The 21,303-nt window shown below is 42.6% G+C and overlaps 1 protein-coding gene across 1 annotated transcript in view; it reads right to left on the bottom strand.

Moving 5' to 3' along the window:
* The window catches only part of Nck2 (NCK adaptor protein 2), a 128,426-nt gene that overhangs the window by 62,581 nt on the left and 44,542 nt on the right, over positions 1-21,303 (bottom strand). The gene's annotated exons all lie outside the window — the stretch shown is intronic.

Raw genomic sequence — 21,303 nt, 5'->3', positions numbered from 1 at the left:
GAGAAGAGAAGAGAAGAGAAGAAGAAAAGAAAAGAAAAGAAAAGAAAAGAAAAGAAAAGAAAAGAAAAGAAAAGAAAAGAAAAGAAAAGAAAAGAGAAAAAAGACACTGGTGCCCAGCAGTTAAAAGTGTTTACTGCTCTTGCAGAGGACCACAGTTTAGTTCCCAGCACCCACATTGGAGGCTCACAACTGCTTGTAACTGTAACTCCTAGGAGATTCCATATCCTCTTCTGGGCTTAGACATCTGCTCTCACAGGCAGAAACACACATGCACGTGCACGCGCACACACACACACACACACACACACACACATGCACACACCCCACAGGCACAATCGTACTGCACGAGCAGCAGGTAAAGAGATCTTAATGGGCTAAGTATCACCAAGCATCACCAGCCCTTTTCTACTACTACACACTGCCACCAACAGACGGAAAGCTTCCAGAGGCAACAGAGGCAAGTTCACAGGAAGAGGGCCACACAGAGCCTTATCTACAACTGACAGTCTTTTGCATTGTCATTTGCCCAGGTGTCACCAACCGAATCCCCAAATCCTAAGGCTAAAAGCATTCACCTGCCCATACCAGGAAATCTGAGACTAGCACCTCAAAGCTGCATGGCAGTTAAGAGGTAAGCAGGTAGCTGATACAGGTACCCACACTCCGTCCTGCTTGTGGAATTGGCTGTGCACACACTTGGGCAAACACTTCTGGTTTCCTCTGGCATTTTCAAGGGAACTCTGGTGTGCTCTACAGATTCCCCAGAGAGTTCACTGGCATCTTTAATCATTTCAAACCCAGAGGGCATCTGTCTTGACAGTTCACTTGGAGGAGATCTATTAATTCATCCCTAGGATGATTATGTCCCCAAAATGGTAAAAGCCGCACAGGAAAAAAAACGAATTCTATTTTACTCAAATAGGAAGTGATAATTCAAGCAGGACTATCAGGAAGTGTTACAAGGCAAGTTCATAAATTTTGATTTAAAAATGAATCCCTCTTTGTGCATTCTTTATCTCAAGAGTCGGATGGTTTTAACAGTATGATTTACAGTAAGGAAAAACTCATAAGCAAATACAATGAGAATATTAATGTCTTTCTGTAGGTGTTTACTGTAAGATGAAATGAAGTGCTGGTATCTGGACTCAAGTTCTTATTTCTCCTGCTGAAACCACATGTGACTTGGCCATGGCCCCACCGACCACCTCTATATTTCTAAGTTCCAGATCTATTCTAGAAGGAAATTAGATTTTTAAAAATTTTTTAATTGATAGAGAACTTGTCTGCAGTTGGGCTTTCTAAAGAATACTAGAGAAAGCTGTTGGATCTAGCAACCTTCCAGGACATACATGAATTTTACAAAGCATTAATTCCCTTGGGGAGTGTGTAGGTCAGCTTTCTATTGCTATGACAAAATACCTAAGGAAAATAATTGAAAGATTTATTATGGCTCAGGGTTTTAGAGCATTTGGTCCACAGCAGGCTGGCTCCATTGTTTTGGAGCCTATGGCAAGACAGAACACCATGGAAGGAATACATGATATAACAACGTTGCTCACCTCACATGGAATAGAAAGTAAAGGAGAATGTGGCCTGGGTTCCAATATCCCTTCAAGGGCTCAGGCAAGGGGACCTAACTTCCTTCTTGGAAAGCAGTGCTTCTCAATCTCCCTAATGCCCTTTAAAACACCTCCTCGTGTTGTGGTGACCCAACCACTAAATCACCTTTGTTGCTACTTCCTAAGTGTAATTTTGCTACTGTTATGAATTGTAAGTATCTGTGTCCTCCACCACTGCCATATCACAACCATGTTTAAACACATGCAACAGTAGACATATGCACTGCCATCCCCATATGCACTGTCATCCAGCCTCAACAACTATAGGCACATATACATCCCTCGCCAGGTGAGTGTAAGCAAATCATATAAACAACTCAGCACACCCCCAAAGATCCAAATACGACTCTATTACCACATCAAAATGACTATTAATTCCTTAATATGAATTTACCTACATTGTGCATAATAGTCTTTTTATAGCTAATTCATTACAATGAGGGTGCAAACCATGTTTACAAAGTATAAACTACAGTTTCTGGTCTGTCTCTTAAAGCCACTTTAACTCTATTTCATTTAAATGATGGTGATACAGTGCTAAGGTGTTCATCCTGCAGAGGCGGGGCATTCTGCACCGTGTGGATTCGGGCTGGTGTTTCCCACACATTCCCCAATCCCTGACATTTCTGTAGGTTAGTAGTCATGCCTAGAGACCCCTCAGATGGGAGAGATTATCTTGAGGGAAGAAGCTCAGCTCTGACTGAGGGCTAGACATAGAGAATTGCCTGGTTATTTGGTGCTTTAGCAAATGGGAGCACTCCACCCTTCCCTCAGCCCTGCCCTACCCCTACCCCTATCCTTACTTAAGACTCCCCTATGGGCCAAGTCTCTGCTCTTTCTTTCCACTTGGCTTAGAGGTCCTTCTAGAAAAGAAGTAAGTACATACTTTATTTTTCTGGCTGGGTAAAGGCACAAGAAATCAAAGGCTAAAAATTACAAAATCACCTGACCCACTAACAAACTCAGGTTTTTCTGTTTTTAACCATACCAAGGGGCCAATAATCCTCTGCAGAGGCTGGAGAACTACAGTGATTCAGGGAGATGCACAGAAAACCCACACCACCTTGGATAAGCAGAATTTTATGTCCCCAAATGACCTTACTAAGAAACACTACACCATTTATGCCAAATTATATGCTGATATTATCTCTACACAGCACAACTACTTCCTTCCCTTTCCTACTATTCTTTTTTTTTTTTTTTTTTTTTTGAGACAGGGTTTCTCTGTATAGCCCTGGCTGTCCTGGAACTCACTTTGTAGACCAGGCTGGCCTCGAACTCAGAAATTCACCTGCCCCTGCCTCCCGAGTGCTGGGATTAAAGGCGTGAGCCACCACACCTGGTCCTTTCCTACTATTCTTAAAAGACAGTCTCCACAAATAGCCTTGAGCTCATTATGCAATCCAGACTGGCGCCAAACTCAGGGCCCTCCCTGATTCTGCCACCCTAGTTCAAGGGTTAGAGATATACCACTGTACTTGGCCCTCTCTGTAGTTTTCTAGGAATGAAAAGTCAAATACTGTTTTTCCCCACGCAAAGAATATTTTATTGTCTTATATAAACCCCAGAGTTTCCCTATAGCCTACAGTTAATCAAACCAGAAACCTCACAAACCTTTTCAGTAAGAGCTCCTGCATGTTATTTGAGAGCATGTATTAATTTAGCCAGGCAAATACTGAGCCTGTGAAGCCTGCCAGCCGCACATCTGTGCATCCCAGAGTGAAAATATCCAGTGAAAATAACCTGGACAAGACCCAGGTTTTCATTAACTCGGGATTAAGGCACTGAGCCTTCAGGTAAAAGAGCTAGGAAGTCAGGGCAGGAAGTGCTGCTGGGCCTCTACCCTTTTCCTACATCACACTGCTACATAAGCTGCTACAGTCTGGATCAAGCTTCAGGGTCAAAAGCTTGCCTTCAAGTTTGCACTATTAAGTAGTAACAAAGCCTTTAAAAATCTTAAGACTAATAAAAATAAGAAAATAGTGTCCACTGAGAGATGAACGGGTAATAAAACATGAGATACGCACACACTGTTTAACATTACTTAGCCCAACAAAGGGAGGATTATCACCACATGCTACAACATGGATAACTTGGAGGACTTTAGGCTCAGTGAAAAATCCCAGGTGCAGAAAGTCAAACACTGCAGTCTCCACGCATACAAGTGTAGGAAGCTGGTGGCCTGCAAGTCTGGATGGGGATTTGTGCCAACAGGTAACTTTAGTTTAAAAAAGAAAAAGTTCTGTAGCTTTAATTCAAATGTATTTTAATTTAAAAAACAAATGAAGTTTTAAGAGGCTATGAGCCACCATGTGGTTGCTGGGATTTGAACTCCGGACCTTTGGAAGAGCAGTCGGGTGCTCTTACCCACTGAGCCATCTCACCAGTCACAACATGGAGGTTTCTAAACATTATATCTGAATTAAAATTTAATACATTGTGCTTATATTTAGCTGTTTTAAAATATTCCTAATATTGGCGGAGCATAAGCGCCCCACGTTCTTCTTTTCATACCAGACCTCCGTGTCTGCAGTGTCTTCTCTCTCTTGGAAACATCTCTGCCTTCAGTTCCAACCAAACCTCATTGCTGAGGCACAAATTCTAAGAGGCTCTTCTGGAAGATCACCTTCTATTCCCATAAAAATCATAGACCACAGTCTAACATTCACACAACTACCCAGAGAGGAAAAGCCACCATGAAGAGAACTGTCCACGTGGCTCCAGACAGAACCCCACCACAGCACGTTCACCAGTCAGTACACTTTCAGGTTTTTTGGTTTTGTTTGTATGGTTTTGGGGGGAGTGCTGTTGTTTTGTTTTGGGGGAGGGTACTGTTTGTTGTCTGCCTGTTCTGGTTGTGTTTCTCACTTTAGTCCAGGCTATCCCAGAACTTACTATATAGCTTAGCCTGACCTCAAACTCAGTCCTCCATCAGCCTCTCCCGTGCTGCTGGACCTACACACTCACAGAACGGTCACTTCTCAAGTACATCATAAGATGCACTGTTAATACCCAAATGGCCTGAAGCAGGCAGTGTCTCTTCAGGCCCTAAATCTTTTCCTTTTAATGATTCAGTCCCATACAGACTATACTCTTGAATCAGGTTGTGAATAGCCACATGAACCTAGAATTTAGAAAATAACACAAATATTAAGAAAATAACACAAAAGCACAACCAAAGGACAGTTAGTTACACTTACAAACTATATTTCTTACCTATCAGGTTCTCATTCTCCTCATCTCTCTTCCCCCTTTGAGACATGGTCTCACTATGTGGCTCTTGCTGTCCTGGAACTCATTATGTACACTAGGCTAGTCTCGAACTCAGATCTACCTGCCTCTTCCTTCTGATGCTGCGATTAAGGTATGCACAATATACCTAGCCTATTTATTGTTCTCTAGTATGCCTGTCTTGATTTTCTGTCTTTTGAGATAGGGTGTTCCTCTTTAATCTGAAATAGCCTGGAATTCACTATACAGCTCAGAGTGGTCTCAAATGCACAGTAATTGTTTTGCCTCAACTTCCCTACAGAGATGAGCTAACACATTCTAGAATATTTCATTTGTTATAGAAATGAGCAATAAGCCAATGAGAAGGACTGAATCATAGCACTTCTAAATTCTATTCTAATCTCCCTCCCTCCCTCTGTATGTGTGGGGGGGGGTGAGAGAAAGGGGGGGAAGGGTTGACTTCCTATGGCAGTAGCCCAATTAATGCAATTCATAAAGAACCATTCAGATACTGTGCCTGGGCTGAAATCCAATTAAGCCATTTCTGTGTGAATATCCCCAAAGAGACACCCACTGAGCTTCAAGTGGTAATAGGCATAAATACTCAGATTAGCTGTGTCAGCACTTCTGAAACGGAAATCAGACCAGAACACAGAGACCAACGTGGTGAGCCTTTTCGGCAGGCACAAAGGACCAACAGGCATGTCAAAAACCACCTGGCACCAGACCAAACCCCATCCTTGTCCAACCAGGTCGCAGATAATCCTCATCCCATGTAAATCCATGCATTTACACATTCTGAAATGATCAACTTCAACCCCACACAGCAATGGGGTGTACTGGAGAAACATAGTCAAGAATAGATTTTGAACTCTCTCTGAATTCATAATCTTATTCATCAACCTTATGAAGTATATTCTTGACATTCGTCTCACAAGAAAATGTTCGAGCAAAGCCAAAACAAAACAAATAAACAAAGAAAACCCCAACAAAATCAAAACCAGAAAAACCTGAGGCAGAGATTTGGGAAAGGGTCCAATAATGAATTAAATGACCCCTTCGCTTTGCCATCCAACTTAGAACTGGCAAAGCAGACTATCTGCGGGTTACACTAGGAGGAAGGAGAGTGCTGGAAGTAGGCATTCAAGAAGCAGAAACGTCCCACTTGCATCAAGCCAATGAAAAGGGTGTTACTCCATCTTTATCCCAAGCAAATCCTACCCGAGACCTACAGAATTAGAATATACACATGCTGCTGACCAAAGGTCCCAGGGTTCACCAGTGGTTAGAGCAAAGAAGAGGAAAAGAACAAAAGCCAACTGGAGACACCTCAAACCATAAACAGAATGACTGGCCTGCGTGAGGCATGGGACGCAGAGGACTCAAACGGTTTCAAACCGGAAGCTAACCCCTGGTTGGCAGCTGCAAGTATATGATGCTGAGGCTACCACTTAAGTATAAAGGCAGGTTTCCTCAGAGACTACATCAGTCACCTTGCTGGCAGAACTGCACGAGAAGTCTTACTTATTAAGGCAAACGTACTGCAAGCCTGCCAAGTGAGAACAATGCAGAAAAGGCACATCACAGACACTGCCCTATCCTTCTGAAATAAGCCCAGGAGAGTAGGGGTCAAAGTGAATTACAGGAACACATGAAGTGTTCTCAATTCTGGCTTCTCAGTTCTCTTTGCTATAAGAAAGTTTGTCTATTTAAAAATAAATAAATAAATAAATAAATAAACTTTTAGGTTGCTTCTAAAACTGCTGTGTTATACAAACTATCAGTCAGCCTTCCAGTAAACATCCTATGAAGACAACCCCAGTAACTTTATTCTATATTAACATGATTATTTTAAATAAAAATCTAAGAAAGTGCATCTAATCTTCCTCTGCAGAGACTGACATCTAAAACAAAAGGAACCATGGCATTTCCTAGAATTTCACAGAGAAAAACTTTCCTAACTTGCCAAGTGAAAGTGAGATTTCCCAAGTGTCTTCATGCTAACACTACTCTTCCATGCAACAAGCATTATGGAACAAATAACAGAGACTGGATGCGATCAACCTTCACGTGCACAAACGCAGGAAGACAGCTGATACCAGGACACATACTGAGTGAGATGCTTCATTCGATATCTAAGTTTAAAACCGAGTGAGAAAGTAAAATTTCCTCATGTGATATGGAGAATAAAGAGAAAGGATTGTCTTTCTTCCTTGTAAACATTAAACAGCATAGAGTGAACCCAGTAAATGCCATGCAGACAGGGTTCCTACTGCTGCAACACAGCACCACGACCAAAAGAAACTTGGGGAGGAAAGGGTTTATCTCAGCTTACAATTCTCAGGTTACACTCCACCACTGAGGGATGTCAGGGCAAGAACATGGAGGCAGGAACTGATGCAGAGGCCATAGAAGGGTACTGCTTACGGGCTTGCTCCTCATGGCTTACTCAGCCTTTCTTACACCATCCAGGACCACCTGCCCACAATGGGCAGGGCCCTCCCACATAAATCATCAACTAGGAATGCCCTATAGACTTAATTACCAGTTAATCCAACAGAGCCATATTCTCAATTAATATCCTTTCTTCCCAAATGACCCTAGTTTATGTCAAGTTGACAAAACACTGGCCAGCACAGCATCCAATGCTTAGTCGACTCTACTCTGAGATCAAACCGCTGCACCAGTGTCAGAAAACAGAGGATCAATAATTCACCAGGCTGAACTCTGTTAGAAAATGTTCCCCTGTCTCCTTTCTGATTCTGTCTCCCCACCCCCGACACTGAGAAAAAGAGAACATTTACAAAGCTCTACTCTCCAGGCACTCTTCTCCAATGTCCCTCAGACAACACCACAGGGATGCCACCCTGCCCCGGAAGAACGAACTCACTCATTTCACAGCCAAAGTTCAAGGGCTCTCCTACGAAAACAACCCTCTTCCCCTTGAATTTTTATTCCTTCTCCACGCTCTGCTTTGAAGATCACTCCTACCCACAGCCAACAAAAATCCAGATGATTTACCACACTCCTGCAGCAGCAGATGGTGTATGTAAGTCTGCTTTCTGCTACTGTGTTAAAATATCTGAGAAAAGAAACTTCAAAGAAGCAAAGGTTTATTCTGGTTCATCTTCAGAGCTCAGGCCTTGGTCAGTTGCTTTTGCATGATATATAACTTGCCATAGTTAGGGCTACAATTGCTATGCTGAAACACCATGACCAAAAGCTAGTTGAAGAGGAAAGGGTTTATTGAGCTTACACGGCTACACTGTATTCACTGATGGAAGTCAGACAGGAAATCGACCAAGGCCCAAACCTAGAGCCAAGAGCTGCTGCAGAGGCCATGCCAGAGAACTGCTCACTGGCTTGCTCAGCCTACTTTCCTATAGAAACCAGGACCACCAGCCTAGGGATGGCACCACCCACAGTGGGTTGGGCCTTTCCCCATCAATCACTAATTAAGAAAATGCTCTACAGCAGGATCTTATGGAGGCATTTTCTCAATTGAGGTTTCCTCTTTTCACAATTCTAGTTTGTGTCAAGTTGACATAAAACTAGCCAGGACAGGACAGAACACCACAATGAGAACAGAAGTGAAATGAGGCTGTTCACCCCATGGAATCAGAAAACTAAAAACAAAATGGAAGAGCTTGGAGCTTGTGTCCCCATGTCCTCTCCAATAACTTAACTGGCTTCCTTTAGAAGATTCTAACACTCAAAGGTTCTATTCTAAACCGCTCTACCACTTCAAGTAGCACAGATCAAAGGCAGACAGAACTTCCTCTCAGACCTGAGCTGAGTTTCAACCTTCTGTATGCTCATCACATACATATATGTCCTGGTTTGTGGATCTGGGGTCTCTCAGGGTCTCTCATACATAACTCTAAGTGCACTAGTGCCCATTATCCAAGAATTCACTTCCTGTAGTTTCAGTCACTTCCAATTAACTACAGTGTAAAATACTGTCTTGACTCAAGAGAGATCAATTTTATTATAGAATGAGGTTACAAAGGTTCTATCTTATTAGCTACTGCTATTAATCTCTTACTGTGCATAATTTGTAAGTTATTGTATGATGCATACATGCAGGCAAAAAAAAAAAAAAAACCAACATAGCATAACAGTGTTTGGTACTAACCAGTATTGGTATTCTGTCTGGATGCCACCCCCACAGATACCTGGCAACAGCCAGGTATGCTCCTCCCCACAGTTACCTGGCAACAGCCAGGTAGACCTGGCCCTATAAAAGGGGCTGCTTGCCCCCTCCTCTCTCTCTTGCTCTCTTGCCTCTCTCTTGCCTCTTCCCCCCTTGCTTCCCTTGTCTTCCCATTCCCTTCCAGCCTCTACTTGTCTCCTCTCTCCTCTCTGCCTTTCTCTGCCTCTGCTACCCCCTTAACTCCTCTCCCTATGCCCTACAAATACTCTGTTCTATACTATACCGTCGTGTGGCTGGTCTCAGGGGGAAGGGATGCCTTGGCGTGGGCCTGCTGAGGCAACCCCCTTCCCCAACACCCCGGCAGAACATATCATAATAGCTTTTTCTCTTTTTACGATCAGATCACAACAGCCAGTTTCAGATGTGGGCTGGGTTTCTTAGAACATCTCTGCTGAAGACAAAGCAGATGTTCTCCTGGCCGTTTGCCAATCAAGTTAAATCTTGGGAACTATGTGCCTCAGGGCTCACAGGCTAAATAGGAGAAACATGCCCAGGATGTCATGGACATACATTACCACATTCACTCCTAACAGCCACATGACACCTCACTCCACCCATTCACAGGACAGAACTTAATAATTGCACAGGGCTAACTGAAACCGGTGGCTAAGTCAGAATCTGGTGCCTGCTGCCTTCAGAGTGTGTTACCTTTAACTGTGTTCACGGCCCTGGTGTAAACCTGGGGACGAAAGGGGACAGATTACACAGATGGCCACCACACTAACTCCTCCTGCCAGAGTGTATCAGAGGAGGAAACAAAAAAAGGAGCTCCATCAAACACTGGTGCAGAGACACATCGAATGACATCTTGCCAACAGTGTTCCCAAATGACACTCTCTTGGGCCATTGCCAAACTCTGCATAGGAATGTCAGGGATTCTTACAGTCTTGGTACAATGTGTTTGACTTGGATTTTAGCTTCTCTTTTTTAAAATGCCGTTTAAAGTTTCTAGTTACATTTCTCCCAGGTATCCTTAACTTGCTTCTACAGCTTAGAATATAGAAGTGGGCAAGGATGAGTCCAGGTAGAGACTAATGGCTTCCAGCAATGAATGCTAGCCTGCTAGATGAGCTGAAGAGAACCATCAGTTCCCTTTCCTATGCTAAATTGATTCAGTGGCCTTCAGGCCTCTATTATCTTGCTTTCTTATAGTTCATCATGGTATTGTAGCTGCTCCTTAGTGTTCCTGGAAAGCTGTTTTTAGGATCTCTTGGCTATCAAAACTATCAGATATTGAAATTTTACATGATGAGCATAAAATATTGTGCCATATTTATATGTAACATACACACATTCTCCATACATATACTTAAATCATTTGTTTAATGGTACTAGATAACTAATGATACTATTTATGGAAAACAGAGGACATGTGTTCAGTAGACTCAGTTTTTTGATCCTAATATTTTTCATCTATCTGAGGTTGGTTGCAAGTTGGTAATATAGTGAGCACACCAAGAAAACAATGGCAGATGAAAACAAAAACACACGGCTGTCCAACCGAGAGAAGGCTGGCCTCACAACAGAGACACCGACACAAGCGTCACCAAGACTCTCTGCCCAGCCATCAACAGAACACCCATATACAGAAAACCCATATGACCCCCTTTCCAAGGATTGGAGACTATCATAGGAGAAGGAGGGAAAAGAATTTAAGACTCAGATGGTGGGAAGGAGGACCTTGAGGTTTTCTGGACATGGCATGGCTCTTATATCCACAAGAATACAGGCCTGCACAAGACTGGACCTACCAACGTTCAACCACAGATAACAAAGGGACTCATGGGAGCCCCACCCACTTCCCAAGGAGAGCGTGTGGCAATTTATGATTTGGGATGGCACAGATGGGGGCTGTCCTTGTTGCTTATGCTTCAGTGAGTCACAAAACAAAGGGGAAAAAAAAGTCTGGTTCATGGTATAGCCTTTAATCTGAGCACTTGGGTAACAGCGGTGTGCAGAACTCTGAATCCAAGGCCAACTTGGTTTATTTAGCAAGTTCAGGGCCAGGGCTGCATAATGGGACCCTGTTTCAAAAACAACAAAACAAAACAAAAAACTAAGCCCCCAAAACGGAGATATCAGTAAGACTTGGTGAGAAAATGGGGGCTTGGTGCGCAGGGCATACAAAAGGGTGGAGTGATGAATGGAACCAGAATGTATTATATGCCTGAACAAACTTTCACCTGTCACCTGTCAGACTGACAGAGATGAGGTACAATGGCCATGACCTGCACCCCCTCCAGAAGAGCTTGGCTAGGGGAAGTGCTGATATTTGACAAAGCAGGAAGGGAGTAGTTAAGAATGCTCTCAAGTATTCCAGCAATGTTTTTTACATCTCAACTTTTTTCAAAACAAAAACGTTTAAAAAAAAAAAAAAAAAAAAAAAAAAAGAAAAGAGTACTAATACTTCAGGCAAGAGAATGTTATGGGGCCCAGGCTGGGGTAACAGCAGAGCAGACAGGCCAGGGAAAGTCACAGGCTGAGATAGATTGGAACAGAAGTAGCTGAACGGCTGTTAACAGGTGACAGGGCAGGTATGCTGGGACACTACCCACCATAAAAGTGTCCCGGATTCTAAACAGGAGACTTCCCCAGGCAGGTTAACTGCTATTGTTTTCCTCTAACATATTTGTCCAGGAAAGTGTAACTAAGCTTCACTCCTCAACTGAGCAACAACACAGTATGTTACTATCTTATTCTCATCCAGATTCAGTAATCCACAAGCACTTAATTATTGTAATACCAATGGGCGCACTCCAGGTTTACTAGCTAGGCAATACATGAAAACATTTTTTAAATCTAAAATGGACAAATCTCTTGGGATCCTCAAAATAAGACTTTTATTTTGTCTCCTAAATTAGTCTTCAAAATTTGAAGTTACATTTTATTGACTTGAAGTATACTTAGCATAGCATTAAAAAAATGTCATTTGAAAAAGGAGCAGGGCATGGTGGTGTATCCCATTAATCTTGGTACTCAAAAGGCAGATTTTTGAATTCAAAACCAGCCTGGACCTATGTATCAAATTCAGGACAACCAGGACTACACAATCAAACCCTGTCTTTAAAAAAAAAATAAGAAGTATACATTTCGGTGATCTTATTCATTTATAAAAAAAAAAATCCTTTGGTGTACAAAAGTCTTTATTTAAAAAAAAATCAGAGAGCTGCATGTAATAAATAATGAACTTGCTCTCTGGTGCCAGGAACAGCAAGTTCAAAGTGTAGCTTATATTAACATGTTATTCTTTCAAATAAAATGTTTTTCAGCAAAATATCAACAGTAGGTGGAAGGGAATAAACTCCCTTTGGAGCCCTAAGGACATCTGTGCTCACTGTTCTCCTGGAGGCCAAATGACTAACACTGGCTCTGAAAAAGACAGAGCGCCAGTAAATGAGTTTGTTATAATTGTGTTCTAGGAAATAGACTAAATCAGATTAAAACAGCTGTCCCTGTAGCCGGCTCAGATGGTTACACTCTTAAACCTGCAAGTTCCACCGGCATTAATGACAAATTAATAAGCAGAATTCACACCAAACCACCAAATTTCTGAGTAGCAGATTCACAAGTGGTTTCTTCTTATTGAAAGAGCATGCTGTTTCTACAGAAAAACAAAGGCAGATAGGAGGCTGACATGTGGACACTTTGTCTCATCTACAGGAGGCTGACATGTGGACACTTTGTCTCATCTGTTTGCAGTTGATCACAATGAAGCAGTCTGTCTTGCAGTCTTACAAATCCAAGGACTTCTAGCTTCCATGCTAGGACATCCTCTCCTAAAGGCTTCCCCAGAAGCTGAACAAAGAAAGCATGGCTGCCTGGCTTCCCTCACATGGTCCATCAAAAAGAACTGAAGAAGCCTTCCATTTTTCTCATTCTCCTTAGAAAGTCCAGGGGACCATCTTTGTCCCTGTACCACTATCACAATGGTGTATACAACTGTAGTCCCTGTACCACCATCACAATGGGCTGGTGGGCCCACCCTTGGCCAGGACTGTGTGTGACATTAGCTCTGCCACTCGGCACTATAAAAATATCCCCTATTGTAGCAATATCCTCAAACCTTGTCATATTTAAAGATCCATCAAAAGTCCCACAGAGGGATTAAAGAGAGTAGAAGATCCTTTCCAAGATTCTGAATTTGACCAGACAGAACAGTCGAGAAAGATCTTTCTTTCTTGTGGGATGAGCCAGAAGATGAAGAGATTTAAAAAAAAGGTTGGTAATATATACTAGGAGGCAAAGGCTTAAGAATGAGTTTTGTTTTGTTTTTCTTGTCTTGGGACATGCATTCAAAATGACAGATTTTGAGGATGAAAGCCATTTCTTAAAGACTCCCTGGAGACCAGTAGCACAGGACTCCCAGGCAGGCACACAGAACCAACTACAGGAGTGCTGCTGTTGCTACTGGGGAAGGTTTCCTGATACTAACTATAAGATCAGCACCTGAAGAAAGGACAAGCATGCCTGTGAGCTACTCCTGAATGTCAGGTCCTCTATTCATATAGACCCTTCTGCATACACAAGCTGTACTGCACTTACTGTTGTCAAAGAGAAATGCTGGCCAGATGAGATTTGCTTGCTTTGTTCCCGTCCCCCATTCGGTTATCTGCATCATAGTACAGGATGAGAGGACCAAGCTTCTGGAATCACATTACACTCACCAAACACTCCTCTTCAGTACTCAACATCACAGTGAAGCCCTCCAGCTCCCAAGGGATGACCACACAGACTAGCCCTGACACGTGCACTCTATTCATGTCTACCATGCCCAGACATGAGCTGGGCAACTAAACTGAATTGCCAATCTTTCCAGCAGGCCTTCCATCCATGCTTATATACATGATTAAACTACTGACTCCATTTTTAAATGAAATTGAGTAGAGTCACTTTAGAGTGGGGACAGGATCTAAGAAATATCATATTACGTGATTAACTCACTATGTGACACTGAATGAATTCCAGTGGAGAATACCTCAAAAATCAGCCCTAAAGCCACAGAACCTCCAATGCTGACAATGTATGAGACAGTGGGCCTACCCCCAACTGATGTATGCACTTAACTTAGCCTATTTCTGTGAGGCCTGTAACCAACCGAAATTAGCTTTCCAAAACCAGCACAGCTCATTCGAGAATTGATTTTCTCTTTATGAACCTGGGCAAAGAACACCATTGGTGTTCCCGTGACTTGCCATTTTAAATGACTAGTGTCTTCATACAGACCTAGCTGTAAACGTCTGGTTTTGCTGAAAGAGCAGCAAAGTGAAGAGGAAGGAAGACAGGAAGGAAGTGGGGGTTAGGGATAGGTCTGGAGAAACACAGCCCTCATGCCTGGGTGAACTTGACAGGTTTCCTCAGCCTCAGCATATGGTCACTTGGCAACAAGTGGTATTGTGTTAGAGACTGTCCCAGCATTACAGGGTACTTAACAGCAACTTCCACCCTCCTTTGAGTGTGGGCAATCAAAAATGTTCCAGATGTTGCCAAATATCCTTTGGGTGTTAAAATAATCCCAGAGAAAACTACTGAACCAGATGACATGTAAATTACAGAAACAGAAATAAACAGACGGGGATATTCTGTAGTTTCTAGCTATCTTGGCATATGATTAAAGTATTTAGACAGACATCGCTGTTAATTATCCCTTCTAAAATAAACTGAATAAATAGCATATTCAGTGGCTCAATGTCAGGATTAACTCAATTACAATATGCCAGAATTAAGAGCATGTCTTGTGACCCTCGCTTGGGCAAAGCATATGACGGGTTAGTTTTGTTTTTTGTTTTTGTTTTTTTGATTTAGGAAATATATATTTATGTTTAGGAACATTGTATATTATCACTATATATTTAGGAAATATATAATTAAGAAATAAATACTTAAATTAGCATATTTTTTCTAGAAAAAAAAAATGTCCAAATTCATGAAATGTACCACACAAAAAAATGACCCTCAAAGTGGACTGTGGTTCCAGGGTTGGTGAGGTGTATCTGTGCAAGCTCAACAGCTTCACAACCGTTAGCCCCCTTGACACTGATTACGGGAAAGGGGACAGAGCTGCTCAAGTCCCGTATAAAAAAAAAGAGCTACGGATGCATCCATGCACACATTTTCCTAGATTCTAGTTTAAATTCTCTCTAACTTAAGAGTTTGTTTGTGTGTGTGTGTGTGTGTGTGTGTGTGCGCGCGCGCGCGCGTGCGCGCGCGTGCTGTGAAAACAGTTGTTAAAATACAACACCTAGAGAATCACAAGAAAGCATAGGTTAATCACCATATGCCCAACTGCACACACATCAGCAGAAAATGTGCATACATTTTCTATTCAAAGTTGGCTATACCCATGGATGCAGATCCCACAGATAAAGATGGTTGTCTGTTAGAGCACATGAAATTTCTCTGAAAATACCTTGTTTGGCTTTGGAACCACACAGTGAACATAATGACTCAGTGAATGTCAGAAAACTAAAAGCAGAATGAAATAACTAAATTATATGTTGAGCTGGTAGCATAAACACAGAGAAATCATTCTGAATAACCTGGAATACAATAATCCGACTATGCTCCCTAGTGAGATAAATCCTAAAGACAAAGTATTTTCAGCTATTTTTGGTACTTGCTTGTTAGCAGTAACATTGATAGCTACTTGAAACATTTATATGTATTATGTATAAATAAAATGTAATTATCAACCCAAGAAGTAATTATGTAAACATACCTAGTTATTATTTTTAAGAGTAAGCACATACAAATATAAAACTAAAAATGTATAATTTTAATTTTGAATTAGAAATGTCAAATGAATTTATAATATATTTCAAAACAGACAATTGAGAAAAAAAAAAAGCCTTTATCAGCAGAAAAGGCCTAGCCACAACGTCCAAGCAGGGGCAACAACAGTCCTCAATTCTCAATGTGGTTCCAAATTCTATTTTATAATTCTGCAATGCATTGCTCCTTTTAGGACTACAGTCTGTCTGAGGTGGGCTCCATCTGCCGGCCTCAGGCCCACTTGCCTACCACTAAGGTAACCTTAGAGCCATTCATACCTTGTAGCCCTCACTGGCCAAATCTGAGGCACTCTGACAGTGGTCAACCTCAGTGGATGAAAAGACTTCAGAAGTATCTGTTTCTGATTTTATTTGAGGTTACACTGCAAGTAAGTCCCCTAAAAAAAGACACATACTTGAAGTTAAAACTGCAGTCACCACACCACCACCCCACACCCTGCCCAGCACCTCAACACAGTGCATAAAAGGGTCTCCACAAGGAGTCCCATGAGAGTTCACTCCCAATATCCAACGGACAGTTTCTCCTGACTGTGTATCACTTTTGTGCTACCCTAAAGCCAAGAGTCAGTCAAAACAATCCTAATCTGGAAGACTGTCCTCCAAAAAGCAGGTGTCAGGAGACACTGTGAAGCCACAATCATAAACTGAAATTCTCTAGGCCAAGTAACAGACTTTCCTTCCTGGACATCTGGATATTCATTATCCTCCAATTCTGAGTAGCAAGTATGGAAGGAACACATCAATCATGAATGGAGGCACACACACACTCCTTCTCACATACTGGAAAATATAGTCATGACAAATACCCAATCACATCAGCTTTAGAGCTGGTCAACTGTCTCTAGGAAGAGCTAGTCAGCAAATGCCAGCCTATGGGAAAGCCAAAGAATAAATTCCTCAAAATAAATCAACTAGGCATGCAAGGAAAATTGTACTGAAAAATCAATGGGACATTCAATTGAAATCAATAGACTCTACATCTTGATTTGAACTATACATACATCTCTGAAGACAGCTGAGAAAATTGTTACTGACATACCAAAATACTTACAGATGACATGAACTGGCATCTGAATTCCCTTTTAAAAGTTACATGTGGGCTTATTCTATGGAACAAGATTAAGAAGAAAAACTAAGTAATACTAGCCATACTTGGTAATTGCTGACACTGGGGGGTTTGTTCCACGATTCACCTTTCAAAACTAACACTAGATGAGATACTAATAAGCCAGAAATCACAAGAGTCAAAGTCACCATACATTGTGACCGCCTAAAGGGCTTAAAAAAACAAACAAACAAACACCCCACCAGGCTACAAACCACTTTCTACAACCAAAGACCAGCAGAATAAAATCCCACCTAGAGCTGATGGTGAGGCTGAACCAGGAACCTAGAGCTTCCACAATCTCAGAAGGCATGACTGGGCCTGGGAAGACACTAGGGAAGGTCTCAGGTGAGCATATGCAAAGTCACAGCACACTGTACTTTTTAGAGTTAGTTTGCTAGGACAAGGACAAGACATGAAGGCTTTTCAAGGCCTCATAATCTAAACTCCCCTCACTAAAGACAGAATGAATGAGTTTACAAAGTCCTGAGACTTTATTCTCATAGTACACACAACTGATACACAACCATTTAGTGTCCCAGAAAAGCACACGATTAGTAACAATCCAGTCTTGTTTCATAAGGATCACACAACACCCACAGTTCAAAGGTTGTAAGAACAATGTCACAGTTTTGCCTGAATTATGGAATGGGAAAATTAAAGCCCATATCAGCACCAGGTTATTCCAGACACGTCAACCAGAAAGTTCCTCACTGTAGAAAAGGTTGCCTTAGGAAACTTATCAGTGTACTGTAGGAACATAAAACAAGCTACTGTGTACAGGAATAAAGAAATATTAAGGACAGTCCAAGGACCACAAGCGAGGACAAGCCACAAGACCACAACAGCTGGTACAGATGTGCTAGGACAGGGGCATTCATTCTCTGGATTGTTTTGCTCCTGCCTTCCCAAAAGAACAACCAGAAACTTCACTCCAGACAGGCCTTCTTTCAAGTCAAGTAAAAAGAAGCCTAGGCTGACAACCTTTGGGGTAAGAAACAACCCGTTTCAATGTGGCTGGAATTGACATCACTTTCTTAGGCGTCTCTATATGAAATGTAACTAGAGTTTGAATCCTGAAGGGAAAGTATTACATTGCTTCGGCTCCAAAGTCTTCATTTAACAAATAAGAAAATGAAGGTGCAGAAGTGGTGGAGCCAGGCCACTCCAGAGTCAGGGTGGCTTGCCCTGTACACTCTTCCACTCACACTAGCCAGCATATATCCACTTATATTTCCAGAGCCCCAAAGCTTCCTGAGCTGTGGCTAGAAAAACCCTCAAGTACCACAAACTCTTACTATCCAATTCTTACCGAGTTCCAATGCCAAAAGCATGGCCTGAGAGGTTTCTATCTAGGGTTGATGAAAAGAGACTGAAAAGTGGTGGCTTTTAAAATCCAGTCCTGTGGCCACAGGAACAAGTGGGCAGCCGTGTGGGGCACCAGCTGACTAGCCCACACCTTCTTCTGATACATCTCAGAAGTCAACATTCCAATCAAGTGTTTCTTCTGGGCATCTGCTGGAGGCAAAGACACCTGCCTGGTGGCCTTCAAGGAGGAGGCAGAGCCCAGCAACCACAAACTCCACCTCTGCATACTCCTCCCTGGGTGTGCTGAGAGTGGAGGCCGGGAGCACGGCTGTTCTGATTGTTCGCCCTGAGATGAAGACAGATAAGGATTCACTCCTGCGTCCTACGGACTGCTCGGACCAGGCGAGGAGCACAACCTGTCCCACTTCTCAGGGCAACAGAGACGACATTTGTGGTTCCTCTCAGGTGTATGTGAGCCTCAGTCCCTGCTCTCAATCAGTCATGCAAGATGACTAAGGATAGGCAGAGAGCCATTACACAAGCTGCAGAAGTCCAAAGGTCAGTGATCCAGTCAAGGGATTCTAGTGACAAGGACAACTTCCTTCTTTCTTTCTTTCTTTCTTTCTTTCTTTCTTTCTTTCTTTCTTTCTTTCTTCCTTCCTTTCTTCCTTCCTTCCCCTCCCTCCCTTCCTTCCTTTTTTCTTTCCTTCATAATGTGTTTATTGCCTAAATTCCCTTTCTTTTCCTTTTATTGAAAATATATTTTTTCTTCTACATGACATATCTTGATTATGGTTTCCCCTCCCTCTTCCTTCTAGTTCCTCCCTTCCTACTTCCTACTTAGATCCCCTTCCACACTCTCATTACAAAACTAGAAATCAAGCTTCGAAGGCAGTGGTTCTCAACCTGTGGGTCGAGACCCCAGGGGAGGTTGAATGACCCTTTCACAGGGGTTGCCTGAGACTATCCTGCATATCAGATGTTTATGATTCCTAGCAGTAGCAAAATTACAGTTAGGAAGTAGCAACAAAAATGTTATGGTTGGGGGTCACCACAACATGAAGAACTGTAGTAAGGGGTGTCAGCATTAGAAAGGTTGAGAACCACTGTTCTAAGGAATAACAATAAAGTAAAATAAGAGAGAACAAAAACTAAGACATCAGAATAGGACAAAATAAACAAACAGAAGGGGAGAAAAGCCCCCAATGGGCACAAGAAACAAAAAGAGATCCACTCATTCACATTAAAGAATACCATAAAAGACCACTAACCTAGAAGCTATAATAGATCTGCAAAGGACCTGTAGTGTAAAACAAGAGAAAACACACACACACACACACACACACACACACACACACACACACAAATAAAAAAAAATAAGATTTAAAAAAAAAAATTCCTAACAGTGCATTATGGGACAGGGGACCTCCAAAGGCGCCACTGAGTCCATTTTGTTTTCTGTTGGCTATCTGTTGCAGGGCATCTGGCCTGTAATTAAGAGTAATTTGTTTCCCCAGTGAGATTCCCTTGGAGAAAACTAAGTTTTCTTTGGGAATCTATTTTGTTAACTATTGGAGATAGCTACAGGATTAATAGGAGCCTGACATGGCCATCCATTAGACGGAGTACAGGGTCCCCAATGAAGGAGCTAGAGAAAGGACCCAAGGAGCTAAAGGGGTCTGCGACCCTATAATAGTTACAACAATATGAACTAACCAGTATCCCCAGAGCTCCCAGAGACTAAACCACCAACCAAAGAAAACACATGGTGGGATTCATGGCTCTAGCTTCATATGTAGCAGAGGATGGCCTAGTCAGTCATCAATGGGAGGAGAGGCCCTTGGTCCCTTGGAATGCCAGGGCCGTGAAGCAGGAGTGGGTGGGTTGGGGAGCAGGGGGAGGGAAAAAGGGGGTTTTTGGAGGGGAAACTAGGAAAAGGGATAGCATTTGAAGTGTAAATAAAGAAAATATCTAATAAAAAAAGAATAGGAGCTTGAATCTACTTCTCCTTTCAGCCCTAAGAGCGCATCTGGTGCAGACCATCCAGGCCCTGTGCACGCTGCCTCAGATTCTGAGTTCATGTGTGTTGACCCTGTTGAATTAGAGCACCTTGATGCCCTGGTGTCCTCCATCCTGTCTGGCTCTTAGACTCAGGGTTAGGGTTAGGATTAGCTGCCTCTTCTACAAGACTGTCTGAGCCCCGAGGGGAGGAATGAGATATCGATTGCATTTAGGGCTTAGGGCCCTGTGTTCCAAGGTCTATCTATCTCAAGAACAGTCCCTTAAATGACGTGTCAGGCCCACATGCTCATGTCTACACTGAGCTTTAAGGGAGGAGAAATGGTTTACTGAATTTGGGGCTCACAAATCAACCTTTAACCCTTCCGGTCCTACAAATAGGAAACAGCATCCTACACAGGGGAGTCGGTCAGAATATCAGAATGTATAGAATGTCAAAAAGTGGATTCTGCTCCCTAGCAGACAATACATGAGCCATACATACCTGTTCCACCCTCACTTTTATCCTCCCCTCCTCCAAGGGGAAGGCTTGGCTCAGGGCTCATAGTAGAATTTTGTTACAGACTCTGCCGTTCTACTCTGTACTTCCATGTACGAGGGGAAAACAATGCTATGACTTTTCAGCCCCTTCATCACCTAGGGAGATTTCAGAAATGCAAATTACCAGGGACTACTTCCAAAACTAGATTGTGAGTAGGTGGTTAGCAGATGGTGTTTTAAAAGACCTTCCATATGGGCTGATGAGATGGGTCCATGAGCAAAAAGTGCTGCCACCAGACCTGACAACCCAAGAAACCCCGGGACCTACATGGTGTAAAGAGAGGACTGACAGCTACAAGTTGCGTGTCCTCTGACTGTCATGTGCACACATGGCACATGGACACACACACACATAATAAACAAAGAAGTATATGTTAAAAGAAGGAGAATGAGGAGGATGACGGATGAGGGGAAGGAAGGGAAGAAGGGAGGAAGGGAGGGAGGGAGGAAGGGAGGGAGGAAGGGAGGGAGGGAGGGAGG

The sequence above is a fragment of the Mus pahari genome, chromosome 5 (genome assembly GCF_900095145.1).
Source record: "Mus pahari chromosome 5, PAHARI_EIJ_v1.1, whole genome shotgun sequence".
In the NCBI taxonomy this organism is placed as follows: Eukaryota; Metazoa; Chordata; class Mammalia; order Rodentia; family Muridae; genus Mus; species Mus pahari.
This window is presented reverse-complemented; position numbering and strand designations above follow the sequence as displayed.